This window comes from Musca domestica, unplaced genomic scaffold (genome assembly GCF_030504385.1).
Source record: "Musca domestica strain aabys unplaced genomic scaffold, Musca_domestica.polishedcontigs.V.1.1 37, whole genome shotgun sequence".
NCBI lineage: Eukaryota > Metazoa > Arthropoda > Insecta > Diptera > Muscidae > Musca > Musca domestica.
Window position 1 is genome coordinate 2,261,045 of NW_026712321.1, and position 15,380 is coordinate 2,276,424.

At 34.2% G+C, this 15,380-nt stretch overlaps 1 protein-coding gene across 6 annotated transcripts in view; it reads left to right on the forward strand.

The window, feature by feature from the left end:
- Nucleotides 1-584: 584 nt before the first annotated feature.
- The window catches only part of LOC101897367 (uncharacterized), a 69,422-nt gene continuing 54,626 nt past the window's right edge, over nucleotides 585-15,380 (forward strand). For 3 of the 6 annotated variants that reach the window (XM_059126274.1, XM_059126273.1, XM_059126272.1), the window contains exon 1: nucleotides 585-1,198. The gene's annotated coding sequence lies outside the window, so the exon portion shown is untranslated. The remainder of the gene's footprint in view (nucleotides 1,199-15,380) is intronic. The other 3 variants (XM_059126269.1, XM_059126270.1, XM_059126271.1) reach the window with 1 other exon arrangement.

The window sequence follows — 15,380 nt, forward strand, 5'->3', positions numbered from 1 at the left end:
TTTTTGTAATTTACCTATCAACTTTCATTGCTTAGAAAATAATTTCTCATCTTTAATTTATGTATTGAACAAATTTAGATCAAAATTTTAGCCAGCTTTTGGATATAGTATCATGCTTAGAATCAATGTACGATAGATTTTTGTTCTTTGAAAATTTAGATGTAACATAGTTCCGTGATGTTTTTTTATTTGATGCTTTTTTAATAAAAGTTTTTTTCGCATGTTTATAGAAGTGGGATTAAGCTTCAGATTTTTTAGCTTAACGTTTAAAATATAATATGGGGAAAACATTAACTACAATGGCCATCAAACACTATTTATATCTATAATAGTTTTTTCTATTTTTTTTATATTTATAGTTTTTTTTTTTTTTTTTTTTTTGAAATTGTTATACTATTCTGTCGTTAAAATTTTCATGAATACTCCCATTTCCTATGCGTTTCTCATTCTGCCCATGTTTTGACCCACAGCATCGTTTAAGTATCACTTTCAAACAGTCAGTTAACATTTTCAGTGATTAGCAGCGAGTTATCATTTCACAGTCATTTGCCTTGAAGTTACCATTTGCCAGTGAGTGGCAAACGACGACTCGAGTTAACATTTTCCAGTGTGAAGGGCAAACGAGAAAAGTCAACAAAAGGAAATATGTAGTGGAAATTTTTTGTGAAAATATTGTTTTAAAGTAAGAAAATCGCAACCAAAACTGTTTTAAAAGAACAAGAAACGTGTTGTGTTATTGATGTATATTAAAAACTGACAAATTAGCAAGAAACTAAGGAGAAAAATGTTATTAAAATTATTCTTGTCCGTCGTGCAAAGTGTATTTGTGTAATTCGTGTGAGGGGCTATTAATTTACAGTGAATGTGTGTTGCGTTTGTTGCAGACGACGTTTTGAACCAACAATCTGAGAGGACTATTGTGAATGAACAATTTTCTCGTCACGTACACCAACATCAGTGTTTTTTATTTCGCAAAGAATTGTAAAAACAATGCAAAAATAAAGCGTTTTTTGTCTCAATAAATTAAAAGAAAACACGAATTCAATGTTAAGTTTTATTTGACAATAGTTTATTTGTAAAGTTTTGTTTAATTGTGCTCTCCTAGTATGTAATAATTGAAAAAAGTGAATGTGAAAAGGAAGCAAAAACTTGTTCTACAAAGCTAATGGAAAGAAGAAAAAAACATTGCTAGCTTGGGGTAAGTACATTACGATGATGAGCAGCAGCGAGTGGTGTTGCAAATATGAAGTGTGTTTCTTCTTTTATATGACCTGGCTACGACCTCCCAAGAGATTTTTGCAACCAATAATATGTAATACCTACATAAAATAATTATTTGGAGACCAAACGAAATAGTTGTTAAAATTTTCCAGCAAATTGTGGATAATGTAATATTGATTTTTTTGTGGATCAATGCAATGGGTTTAGTTTTTTTTTCTCTGGGGCTTGTTTGTTATTCTCGTTGTCATTGCTCTCTTTTTTCTGCTGTTTTATGTGACGTTTATTTGTGTTACAAATTACTTTTCATTTTAATCTCATTATAGCAAAAAAAATTCTACTGTTTTTTGTTTTATTTTTGGTTGTTAGGTATTTGGGTTTGTATTTTTCATATATTTTCTTATTAGATAGCTGACGGGCTGGTGGCTGCCAGCCTTCTTTCCCTTTATGTCAACCCTGTTAATTCTGTGAATGTTGGTCATTTATCCATCCATCCATCCACAAGGCATTACATATAAATTTCGTTAGCTTGTTGTCTTCCTACCCTCCACCTACTCCGCGCTGCGCTTATCCGACATTCATGTCTTCTTTCATTTCGGGTCACCTTTTGAAAATTTGTTTTATAAAGGACTGTGTGTGGAGTGGAGTGGTGTGTTGTAATTGCCATATATTTGGAATATTATCAGAATCCTATTTGTGCGATGTTGTTGCCAACCATTCAATAAAAATACAGTGAAGAAAATTTTATTGGTGATCCAAAAAAACCAAGAAAATTTAAGTAATACAATTATATTATCAGTTTTGTTAAACAGAATATAAATAGAATGCAATAAATATAAATTGTTTTGGTGTTTGTTTTCTTCGCCTTAACAAGGCAAAAACTCATAAATTGTTTTGGTTTCATAAATTAAGTTGATTTTCTTATGGCTCACTTGATGGCAACCGGCTTCATGTTGAGTGTAATTCACAATAACTTGATAGCATCGTTTTACTCTGTTTAATTTATTGTAAAAGAAAAACCATTACAGAAACAGAATTATTATTATGAAGCAAAATATATATATTCGTTTTACAATTTATATTCCAATTGGACAATTCACAATAGACATGGGAGCAAAAGAATCATTGTTGGTAATTTGTTTTGTAGTTTTTCCATTTACTTTTTTCTTAATGCTTAATTTAGGGAATTTATAACAACTTTTCACAATTTTTAACAAATTAATTTATATTATATATTTTTTTATTTAGGAACATTTCTTATTTGTATCTCATTCTGGCACACTATTTCTGTGTTGTTTTTTTTCTTCTTTTTTTTTTTTGCAAATAACAGCCGTTTTTCTCAGTGGGACCCAACGGTGTTTCTCTCTGCATAAAATGTAAACAGAGACAATGCTTTGAGGAGGAGTGTTTTAAATGAAGATTTGTTGGTCTTTTATTACAATAATGTAATTTTAAAATAAGAAAAAACATAAATTTACATTTATTTGTATAACTTGATCTCTAAAAGGCGATAAAAAAGGTACAATTGTTAAAAAGGTATTTGTCGAAATGAGCAGCTGTTGTGTGTGTTTTTTTTATACTGACCATTCACAATAGACATGTAAACAATCATGGTAAACAATAACCACATGCAAATTTGTTGGTAGAAAATAATACAAACGTCATCTGAAACATCAAATATAAATGTAAACAAAGTTAACAACTCAAAAAAAAAAAAATTCCATGAAATATTTTTAACTTGCCAGCCTTGTTTCCCGTAACTGCGAGAACATATAACATATTTCTTTCATTTACTGTTTGTAATTTAAATGAATTTCATTGACGATTCACAATTGTTTGACAATAAAATTGACACTTATATCAAAAAAGTTTCAGCAATTGCAGTTACATTGAATTAATAATAGGGTAAGTGTACCAGTAGTCGGCACTTTTAGGATTTTCGCGTTTTTAATCGCTCACCATTCTGAGTGGAACTTTTCAATTATTACAAATTATTACAGTAGTCGGCACCACTTGCCAATTGTCGGTATGGCATGTTCCAACAGTCGGCATACCAATTTTTTTGTAAGAATAACTAATAATAATAATAAATTAATCCATAAAATATAATATTTTTGTTTAGTTAAACTGATTCGACGTCTTTATTGTACTTTTCTTAAGAATATAGATTGCTGAGGACCTTCACAGACAAAAATTTAATTTTTATTAGAATAAATCATCTTTTCTTAGCGAAATTGTACAGAAAGATAGCTGACAATATATTTGAAGTAAACAAATTACATTTAGTTGTAAAAGTTTCATTTATGTGGGCTTAAAAATAAAAAGTGCCGACTACTGGGACTTGCCGAACTTAGGCACACTTACCCTATCATGACAATAAAATAATCAATATCTGACAAAAGGGACACCCAGGACATCAAATTACAATAATAAATAATCTTACCTCTATAATAGCAGGTTGTGTTGTTGTAGCAGCTCAAACTGACTTTTCTCAATCGGGTTCTGCCTCAGAGTCCAGTCTCAAAAAGGATGCAACCTGTACGGATTGGGTCCACTACGAGACTGGAGTTAGGTGAGTAGGTTTGGCTGGACAGCGAAAAAGGTGTAGCGTGTCATGTGGTCCTGTGCCAAAAGCTGGGCAGATGTTCTGCACATCGCTGTCGATCCGGGCCCAATAGGAATTGAGGCGGCTGCACCATTCGGATCTTAGTTGAGCCAAAACTATTCTGGTTTCGTTCTCTCGGATCTCGTTCTTCAGCTGCGGTGGGGGGGGGGGGAGTATTCACTCTATATCCTTGCATAACTTTTGAGACCGCGTTAGAGTGAATACTATTCAGTCCCTCTTGATAGGCCTGTTGATCTAGAGGCTCTCTTTTATACCTTTGTACCTCTCTCTCTCTCTCGCTAGATCATGAAGGTCTTTCCTTACGTGCCTGGGTGGAGGTTGTCTATCCACCAGATGGTGATTCGGATGGCTCAACAACAAAAACGACTGAGCCCTGTTGGATCAATTCCTCTGTGGTATTTCCACAATTTGTAAGATCAACCAAGGCAATATGGGTATCAATGTGAAGCTCCAGATGCTGCTGATAATAAAGGCCGGCAAACCAATAAAACATTACTTTTGAAATGGAGCTTTAGTCACGTTACGTGACGCTCTGCGCCTGTTTAACTGTCCAGCCAAATCTTTCTTTGCCTGGTGTATTTCCAGTGTTTTTTTTAAGACCAACTAAGACAATATGGGTATCAATGTGGAGCTCATGATTGCAAAGGCCGGCTGACCAATAAAACAATAGTCACGTTAGACAACTTTGGTTCGCGTAGCCCACATGATATATTGCATCTCTTTAATTATCCAGCCAAATGTGCTTACTTAGCTTCAGTATGACTATGGCCCCAGACCATACGGACCGCTTCCCTTTTAAGCTTGGAGTTGCAAGCAGCGGCAGATAATAGATAAATAAGAACGAACACTGCAGTACAAGCTGCTACAATAACACATTATATCCAATTTTTAGGTTATAATTCACATTAAACATGGAGAGTCCCTAAAAATATAAACAATTAAATATGTATGATTGTTTTTGACCTCAAAAGTAGTAAGTTACCATATTTAAAACGAAATTCTTTGAATTACTCCAAGTTTGGCCAATTTCTTCTTATTTGAATTTACAAATGCCATTATAAAAGAAGGCGAATGTCCTACTTTCTATCTCTCTCTCTCTTTATTTTGAATGTATGCAAGCAAAGATGCAATCAAAGTCTAAAGCCGTAACGATAGACTCAACGCCGTTAAGGTAGTTTACAAAGACGTTTGCTAAATTAATGCACAATAATTATTTTTTTCTCTCTCTCTCTCTTATGCATAAAAACAATTTACCTATGTTTCCCAATTAGAAATTCATGCTGCAATGGCTGATTGCAGTTTTTCCCTCTCTTTTTCTCAAATATACGAATAGGAGTTTAAAGCTGTCCGTGAATATTTTAACGGCGCCAAAATATTAAGCCATGTATGAAGGTGGGGTACACACATTGAAACATTGGTTAATTTTATTTAATAAATGGAATAAGAATAATTAATGGATAATATAAAACCTTTAAAGAGTTATTAAAGCTTAAAATAATTTATAGCAGATTTAATAATCATATTAAAGTGGATAATAAATTTTGAAAAGCAACGTTGGCATTAAAAAATATCAAAGTGTCGATCACCTCAAGCAAGCGCTTCGCCGGGAATGGGCCAAAATACCGCAGAGCAACATTCGGGCAGCGTGTGATGGTTTATTTGGCCGTTTGAAGGTGACCAATTCGAACAAATTTGTGCCAAAGGTGACCAATTCGAACAAATCTAGACTTATTCTAAAATTTGATGCTATTTCCGACATTTCTTTCGTTCAATAAAGCTTTTTTATCTCACCTTGTATATATTCAATGGGGTCCACGCCGAATATTTAGGTATGTTTTAGGCATGTTTTCGAGGTGGAGGGTATAAAAAGTATTTGAACTTTTTGTCAGACAAAAACTTCGTGTAAATGATATTCGGAACGTTTAAATCCGTTTAGGTTTTTAACTCTAATTTCAAAAAGGGTTTGACCTGTATATGATAAGCCCCTAATGTGGTTGAGTTTAGTCAAATAGGATTCTCTTGTCGGAATAGCTGCTTATATCGAGGTACCATTGCTGAAATGTGTTTGAACTCACTCTTAACAGCTGGTATTGCCAGGAAATCATGTTTGGCTATTAATATTCGGCAAAAAAAGAAAAATTTGAATACTGTGGGAAAATTCTGTGCCTAGGAAAAAAAATCAATTTGCATAAGAAAATTATCATTGCTTTTTATTCTTTCTCTTCAGATCACATCTGCACCTTTAACAACCTCAGCACTTTGGATATTTTGGTAAACAAACCTTTGTTGACAATAGATAAATGCTCTAAAAGGATGACGCTGTGAATCTGTTAAAAAACTACCCCTAAAAATTGAGTAGGGCACACGCTTGTTTTGAATCGAAAATTAATTCACACACACCGAAAGCGAGCGGACACATTTGGGACACCTAAACGTCAAGACAATGGCCATAACTCTTTTTCGGAAAGAAACCCATTTGGATATGAACAGACACACCACACACCTTTGGTGGTAAATTGTTTACTGTCCGGTTTTTAGATCCTGACCTATGGTCTTAATACAATTGATAAACGGCAAATGATGGGCATTTGTCTTTTTTTGAAAATGAAAGAAAAAAGAAATTTGTTTGTAGCGCAAGGAATGTTAATGACTTCATTTGATACAGAGAGATAACATCTGTTCGGCCAATGGAACATATGTCCTAGTTGCTCGTAAAAAAATTGGTTGAAAGTTGAACTCGATAAAGGCTATTTTCTGATCGTCCATTAGATCTACTTTGAAGATGTCAGCTTAACTCTTTTTATTTCGAAGGAGGAAAGGAAAAATGGCAGCCATGATAATTGGAGGTTCCAAATCTACTTTGAAGCTGTCAGCATAACTCATTTTTTGAAGGAGGAAAGGAAAAAATGGTAGTCATGATAAATGGAGATTCCAAAACAAATTATTTGCTCTTCATTCCAAAGCCTTGGTTTACACGTTTCTAACTTTTAAAGGAGGTCACTGAACTCCTTGTTTTTGTTACTAAAAAAAATAATAAATAAATAAAAACCAAATGTTCAGAGCGTTTCAAATTCCAACAAATAAACTCCCAGCTGTATTGATCCTTGGCTCTCCATGTTTGTATTTACCTACCAGGGCCTATGTACACACACGCATTTCCTAACCATTTCTTCGTTAAGGCAAAGGATCTTCTCTTGTCTCTACCCATGAAATATTATATCTTGTCAATAGACATACCTAAATATTTCCATTTATTTGTCCTTAAAGCCATATCCTTAAGAAATCCCATTGTCCTTTTTATAAATTCCTTCTTTTAACACTCAAGGAAATCTTACAATATTTCATTGTTCATTGTCGCCCCTCTCTCTCTCTCTTGTCTCTTCCCTCATTCACATATTGAATTGCTAACGGATCTGAAAAAAATTGTTTCCAACAAGAATCATTTCCTGCCCTCCAGGAAAAAAGTGATGACACATTAAGTGTCACAATGTCATTGTTGTGTCTGCGGGGCTGTCATGATTATCCCTAACAACGATCAGCAGCAGAGTTTTTTTTTTTTTATTTCCTTGCCAAGCCTGAACCTTCCTTTAATTATTGATTTCCTTTGGCATAAAAGTTGAGTGGCAACCTCTCTCTCTCTCTCAGAAACTATAGAGAGTTGCTATTCAACTTTTATGCAACCTGAGAGTTCCTGTTCTTGTTTTGTATTCTCGCCTGAGGAATAATCTCAGGCTTTGTTTTGGGGGGATATTATGTTACAATTTCTGAAAACAAAAACCTGTCTTCATATTTTGTCATTGTAGTGTTTCCGTTCCATTTTTTATGACTTCTCAAAATTACTTCAGATACAAAAGAAAAGTAAAAGAAGAAACATGTGAACAAAACAACAATGGGTAAAAGAGCTGGGCGAAGAGCTGAGGTGCTCCAATTCTTCTAACCAATTAGGAGGCCATAAAAAGTCCTTAGATTGGACCTTCCCTTCCAGTTTCATTCCCATTTGACTAAGAAACTGGAGTTTATACAAAATCAGCTGAAAAGCCACATAGAATATGTTAATGGCTATTTTGGAAGGAAGCAATACTCTGTATAGATGATAGACCAGAGATTCTATATAACAATTCCCTCTTTTATGGGCTATACGGAAACCCTCTTAGTCGTTTCAGAGCAGAGTTTTCTTTCTATACAGGGTGAGATAAAAAAAACAGCAGCAAAGTCAAACGCCATTATTTTTAAATTTTTTGAAATTTTATTGAATGAAAGCAAAAAATATCGGAAATAGCATCAAATTTTAGAATAATATTAGATTTGTTCGAATTTTGGCCTTCAAACGGCCAATGAAACCGTCACACGCTGCCCGAATGTTGCTTTGCGGTACTTTGGCCCATTCCCGGCACTAACAAATACCAAAGTGTCGATCACCCTTGATTAGGGTGATCGACACTTTGGTATTTGTTAGTGCCAACCTTGCTATCAAAAATACTGCAGACACAACGGATGGTATCCGGAGATTTTGGTGGCCATTGTGCGCTGAAAATGAAGCGAGGAACCTCATTTTGTAACCATTTTTGGGTGGCGCGTGCTGAGTGCGATGGTGCTGAGTCCGGTTGGAATGTCCAAGGTCTGCGGCCAAAATGTTTGCGTGCTCAAGGCTTTAATACACCCTCCAGAATATTTTCGCGATAATATTTGGCATTTATTCTGATGCCATGGTCGATTATTACGAGTGGAGAGCGACCATCGGCTGTTATGGCGGCAAGTCTATCTCTTAGGTTTATCTCTGTAATTACTGTCATGTGGCCGGCTATAAAGACTCTCTTCTGTTTTTCAGCTCGTCCATTAAGACTACCTTCGGCTAGCTAAGAAAGACTTTATTGAGTTCGTCGATAAAGTTTTCCTGTTTTTCGTCGATAAAGACTCCCTTCAGCTCTTCTAGAAAGACTCCCTTTAGCTCGTCCAGAAATACTCCCTTCAGCTCGTCTAGAAAAACTCCCTTCACCTCGTCTAGAAAGTCTTCCTTCAGTTCATCTACGAAGAATCTTTTCAACTCGTTACCAAAAGCCTCTCTTCAGTTCGCCTATAGATACTCCCTTCAGCTTGGCTCTAAAGATTCCACTGAGGTTCTTCAGTTCACCAAAAATAAAAACTGCCACCTGGTCATCTTCAAAAACTCTTTTTAGCTTCTCTAAAGACTCCCTTCAACTTCTCTAAATACAACCTCCAGTTCGTCTAAAAACACTCTGTTAAGATCACATGTAAAGACTCTCTCAAGCTCATCGATAAAAAAATACCTTCTGATCTTCTGTGACGAAAAATTACTAATTTTCTGGTTGTGCAAAGATACATCCTTCACCTTGTCTCTAAGGACTCTCCAATCGACATTCTGTTCAACATATATTGTGGCGCCCAACGTGGGGATATCCTTTTGTAATCTCCTTTAGGTAGAAATGAATAAGGAATTGTCTTTGTACGCCCTCATAACGGAATTTTATTCAATGACTTTTGTGGCGCCCAACGTGTGGTTTTCACTTTTATAATTATTTTTAGATTCCTCTATACAATTTTAAATATGGAATTGTCCTTAAAGCTACTCAAATCGTCATTTTGTTCAACGTATTTTGTGGCGCCCAACGTGGGGTTTTCACGTGTATTTTAGTTTTGAGATTTCTATATCTGGCCGACTGAAAATTAATATCAAATTATATTTAAAGGCTCTCAAATCGGCATTTCGTTCAAAATTGTGTGGCGCCCAATGTGGGGTTTTCACGTGTATAATCATTTTGCTATTTCTGCATTTGGATTTCTACATCTGGTCTAAAAATCTATATGAAATTGTCTTTAAATTCTCTTAAATTAGTGGTTTGCTCCGCGAATTTTGTGGCGCCCAACGTGGGGCTAACACTTTTATAAGGATTTTGAGATTTCTATATTTGACCGTCTAAAAATAAATGAGTAATTTGCTTTAAGTGTTTTAAATCTCGTTTTGTTCAACATCTATTGTGGCGCCCAACGTGGGTTTTCACTTATATAATTATTTTAAGATTGAAGATGGTAGTCTAAAAATCGAAATGGATTTGCCTTTAACGACTCTCAAATCGGTGTCATGTTCAACGTCTGAGATTTTTACATCTGGTCGACTGAAATTAAAAAAAAAAACTGGATTCTACAGCTGGTATGAAATTATCTTTAAAATTTCTTAAATCTCTTAAAGGGGATAAAAATTTTGAGGTTCATATATTTGGCCGTCTAAAAATGAATGTGGAAGTTTTTTAAAGACTTTCAAATCTCGTTTTGTTTAATATCTATTGTGGCGCCCAACGGTGTTTTCATTTATATAATTATTTTAAAATTTTTTTAGATGGAAGAACAAATCGGTGTCATGTTCAACGATTGAGATTTTTACATCTGGTCGACTGAATATTAAAAAAACTGAATTTCTATATCTGGTATGAGATTGTCTTTAAAATTTCTTAAATAAGGAATTTGTTCAGAGAATTTTATGGCGCCCAACGTGGGTCGTTCATTTTTTTAAAGATTTTGGGGTTCATATATTTGGCCGTCTAAAAATAAATGTGAAAGTTTTTTAAAGACTTTAAAGTCTTTTTTTATTCAACATATATTGTGGCGCCCAACGTGGGCTTCTCACTTTTATAATCATCTTAAGTTTCAAAAAATCAAAATGGACTTTTTCTGGACTTTGGAGCTCAAACTTGTGCCGCCCAACGTGGAGTTTTCACTCTATAATTAGTTATAGTATGGTATTGATATTGGTTTTTGGAAGCCACATATATGATTCTGAAAACGATTACAAGATTGAAAACCCCAATGTTGGGCGCCACACCCATTAAACCCCCGTGCAAATGTCCTTTATCACATATCAAAAAAAATTCTCAAAATTGTGTTGAGGCAATAACATGCATCTGGCTATGTATAGGTGACTGTCCATAATACGTGTTATTTACGTCATGTTACATGTTTATGACCCAGGCGGTTTTTATGCCCATCAGTTAACAATTAAGTTTTTGTGGTCCTAACACATAATGTTGTTGTCCTCGTCATTACCAACAACGGTTGGTGGTCGTTTCGTTCGTCTGTCCATTTAGCCTTTTTGGAACATCAGCTGTTGCTTTTCTAACCATTGCTAGACGAACAAAATGCTAGAATTGAAACAGACTCATGAATAGTCGATACAACGCAACGAAAGGTGTTTCTGACATTTGTAATGATACGTAGAGAAGAACAGACGCGAGAGTCGACCACTGTCGTAGGGCCATGACAAACATCTGTCATTCGACTGATTATAGACAACGCACAACAACAATTCAAATATTTTACTATGGTTTCTTTACAAAACCAAAAAAAAAACACAAAACTAAAAATAGAAAAAGACAACGAACTGGTGTTTGAAGGATGGTAGGAAAGACAAGGCGAGAGGAAAACATGTTTGATAGGTTTTTCCTTTGAGGTTATGTGTTCGTGATGCAGATAAACCTGTCAAAATTCTTTTTATTATCCGAAGGCACATTTTTTTTTTTCATTTTGAAATTTATGAGCAGCTATCAAGCAGATGTTATGACTTTATAACACGTTAATTCAATCAATTAGTTAAACGTCATGTGGGGCTTCAAAAAGATTATGATACAAGAATTTGAGAAGAGAGAGAGGGAAAGAGATAGTAAGGTTAGAGAAGCGTTTATAATCCAGGATACATCTTCGTATATTTTTCTTATTTTTTATCTACCGATTTGCAATCTTGCTCGATAAAACTGAATCCATATATATTTACAAACTGAGCAGGAATGGAACCTTAAAATTCCCTTTTTATCGTCCATAAATTTTGATTTCTGGCAGACCCTAAAAATATTCCCAATTAAGATAGATGTCTTAAAACCTTTTCTCTTCAGATCCAGCAGATTCCCCTTTTGTAGCCAACAAAATGTCATTCTATAGTAGAATTCTCTAACTCATTTTTTGAGTTTTGACGAAAATCGGTAAAATTAAAATGCTTTCAATTCTTGTCTTCAGATTCGCCTTTTGTAGCCAAAAAAATGTCCTTCTTAAGTTTTGACAAAAGTCGGTAAATTAAAATGGTTTTAATTTCGATAAATTACGGCTAAGACCTACCTATAGATACAAATGTTGTCAACTTTAACTTCTTTTTTATATCAAAATTTTGGGTTTCCGATTACTTATATTTGTCGGTAACTCAAAAAATTAGTTAGAGAATTCCACTACTGATCGCCTGTTCAACATCTCTATCATTCCCTGCAAAGGCTATTTTCCTCTAGATACTTAGCAAAAGTTCGTAAACAACTTCCACTATGTTTATTTAAATAATCGTCCGCGTGGTGGTCCGTAACGATTCCCTTCACTTTTCTATTAGGACTTCATTGTCGACGTCTATACTCCTCAGTTTTCAAAGAAAAACTTACTTCCTAAGATCTAAATAACGCCCTTCTTGTCATTAATAAAAACAGCCTTCAGTTCTGAACTATTTGTTGTATTATCGGAACCCTTTTATTTTCATCTTCTTGGTTGCTTTTTACAGCAGTGCTCAAGAAGAAATATCTCTTTTCAGTCAAATTTCTCTTTGCTTATTTAAATCAATAACAAAACAGTGTTAAGTCATTATTTATACAAATATTTTTATCCATTTGCTTTATAAATTCTTTTGGCAAACATTCGTGTTTATAAACAATTAAATAGAACCGTAAAATATAAAGAAAAACTGAATTTTAATTTTCTCTTAAATTATATCTTTTTTCTGTTCATTTTCTAGAACACGGTTTTGAGCACCGCTGCTTTTTACCATATAGTCGTAGAAAAAAAAACTCCCTTGAAGTTGTCGAACACAACTTCTCTGCTTAAGTCAAAAATCCCTTTTCATCATCTCTCTAAAACTTCCATACCTTGACATATAAATATTTTCTTCAAAACCATTATCCATACTTTCTAACCTTCAACACAAAAAAAAAATTTCTGGTAGTCCAGAAGACTTCAAATTTGGTCGCCCATAAAGACTTTTTCTGCATGTCGACAGACATTTGGATAACGTAAATACAATATCTACGTTATTCGGATAACGCAGATGCCAAATCTGCGCTAATTGGAAAAATTTAAACATTATTCACGTTATGGGAATAACGCAGATGCAGTATCCATGCCATTTGGATAACGTAGATAAATTATCCACATTATTTTCATAAGGCAGATACATTGTGCACATTATTTTACGTAATATATACGTCATTTAAGTGATGTAGATACATTATCCACGTTATTTTGATAAAGCAGATACATTATCCACGTCATAGATACATTATTCATGTTATTTGGATAACGTGGATACTTTATCCACGTCATAGATACATTATCCATGCTATTTGGATAACGCAGATACATTATCCACGTCATTGATACATTATCCATGTTATTTGGACAACGTAGATACATTATCCCTGTCATAGATACATTGTCCATGTTATTTGGATAACGTAGACACATTATCCACGTCATAGATACATTATCCATGTTATTTGGATAACGTAGACACATTATCCACGTCATAGATACATTATCAATGTTATTTGGATAACGTAGATACATTATCCATGTTATTTGGATAACGTAGATACATTATCCACGTCATAGATACATTATCCCTGCTATTTGGATAACGTAGATACATTATCCACGGCATAGATACATTATCCATATTATTTGGATAACGTAGATACATTATCCACGTCATTTGAATAACGTAGATACATTATCCACGCCATAGATTCATTATCCATGTTATTTGGATAACGTAGATACATTATCCACGTCATAGATACATTATCCATGTAATTTGGATAACATAGATACATTATCCACGTCATAGATACATTATCCACGCTATTTGGATAACGTAGATACATTATCCACGTCATAGATACATTATCCATGTAATTTGGATAACATAGATACATTATCTACGTCATAGATACATTATCCTTGTTATTTGGATAACGTAGATTCGTTATCCACGTCATAGATACATTATCCATGTTATTTGGATAACGTAGATACATTATCCATGTCATAGATACATTATTTATGTTATTTGGATAACGTAGATACATTATCCACGTCATAGATACATTATCCATGTTATTTGAATTACGTAGATACATAATCCACGTCATAGATACATTATCCATGTTATTTGGATAACGTAGATACAGTATCCACGTCATAGATACATTATCCATGTTATTTGGATAACGTAGATACATTATCCACGTCATAGATACATTATCCATGTTATTTGGATAACGTAGATACATTATCCACGTCATAGATACATTATCCATGTTATTTGGATAACGTAGATACATTATCCACGTCATAGATACATTATCCATGTTATTTGGATAACGTAGATACATTATCCACGTCATAGATACATTATCCACCTCATTTAGATAACGTAGATACATTATCCATGTCATTTGGATAAAGTATATACACTTTCCACCTTCTTGGAATCATGTAGATACATTATCCACTTTATTACGATAAAGAAGATATATTATTCACGTTATTCGAATGACATATATAAACATTATCCTCGCTTTTTCATAGCGTAGATACAATATTCACGCTAGTCAGAGGTTGTAGATACATTTTTAATTTTATTTTGATATGGTAGATACGTAAATACATTTTTCAGGTTATTTTGATATCGTAGATACTTTCCTTATGTATTTTGGATAGCTCAGATACATTTGTGTATAACGTGGATAAAGTATCTATTCACTGTTTTGTCCTCCTTTTCCCAATAAAATCCTGTGGTAACAATTCATTCTTTCTCTTACAATTTTATTTTCCTATCCAGAAAAGGTTTTTGTTTCAATTCTTTAGTTTTTTTTTTCAATTAAACTATTTCAAAAACAATAACTCAAATTTGTAGTTGTTGTCCTTCTTCTTCTTCTTTTGTTTGCTTTTGATCCTTTGAAGAGCAGTTGTGAGTTGTGTGTTTGGCTGTCGATTCGAATGGTGAAGAGCACAGTCGTTCAACGTCATTGACTGGCAGTCACACAAACACACACACACACTTACGTATATGTGTGGCACGACAGACAGACGAACACATTGAGGCCAAATGCATTGAAGTAGCAGCAGACATCTGAATTATTTTAACATCTGGCCGTTTTTCTGTTTCATTTTTTGTTGGTGTTGTTGTTGTGTTGGGTTGCAGTGCTGATCGTTTCCTTCGGCAGGATATTTATTTCGCCTCGTAAATATGTGTATAACTGTCAGGCTGAGTGTTTAACATGGCCGCTGTCTGTGTGTGTGTGTCTGTCTGTGTCTCTGCCAAACAAAAGCCGAGGACAACGCCTGCCACTGGGTTTTTGTGTTTCTTTCTTTTTTCAATTCACCATTTCTCGTCTGTGGCAAGAATAGTTTTTAGGTCGCTGACATTATTACTTGAGCTCGCCGTTTGTTTGTTTTTGTAAAACCGAGCCTTGTGTATGTGAGTGTGTGCCAGTCT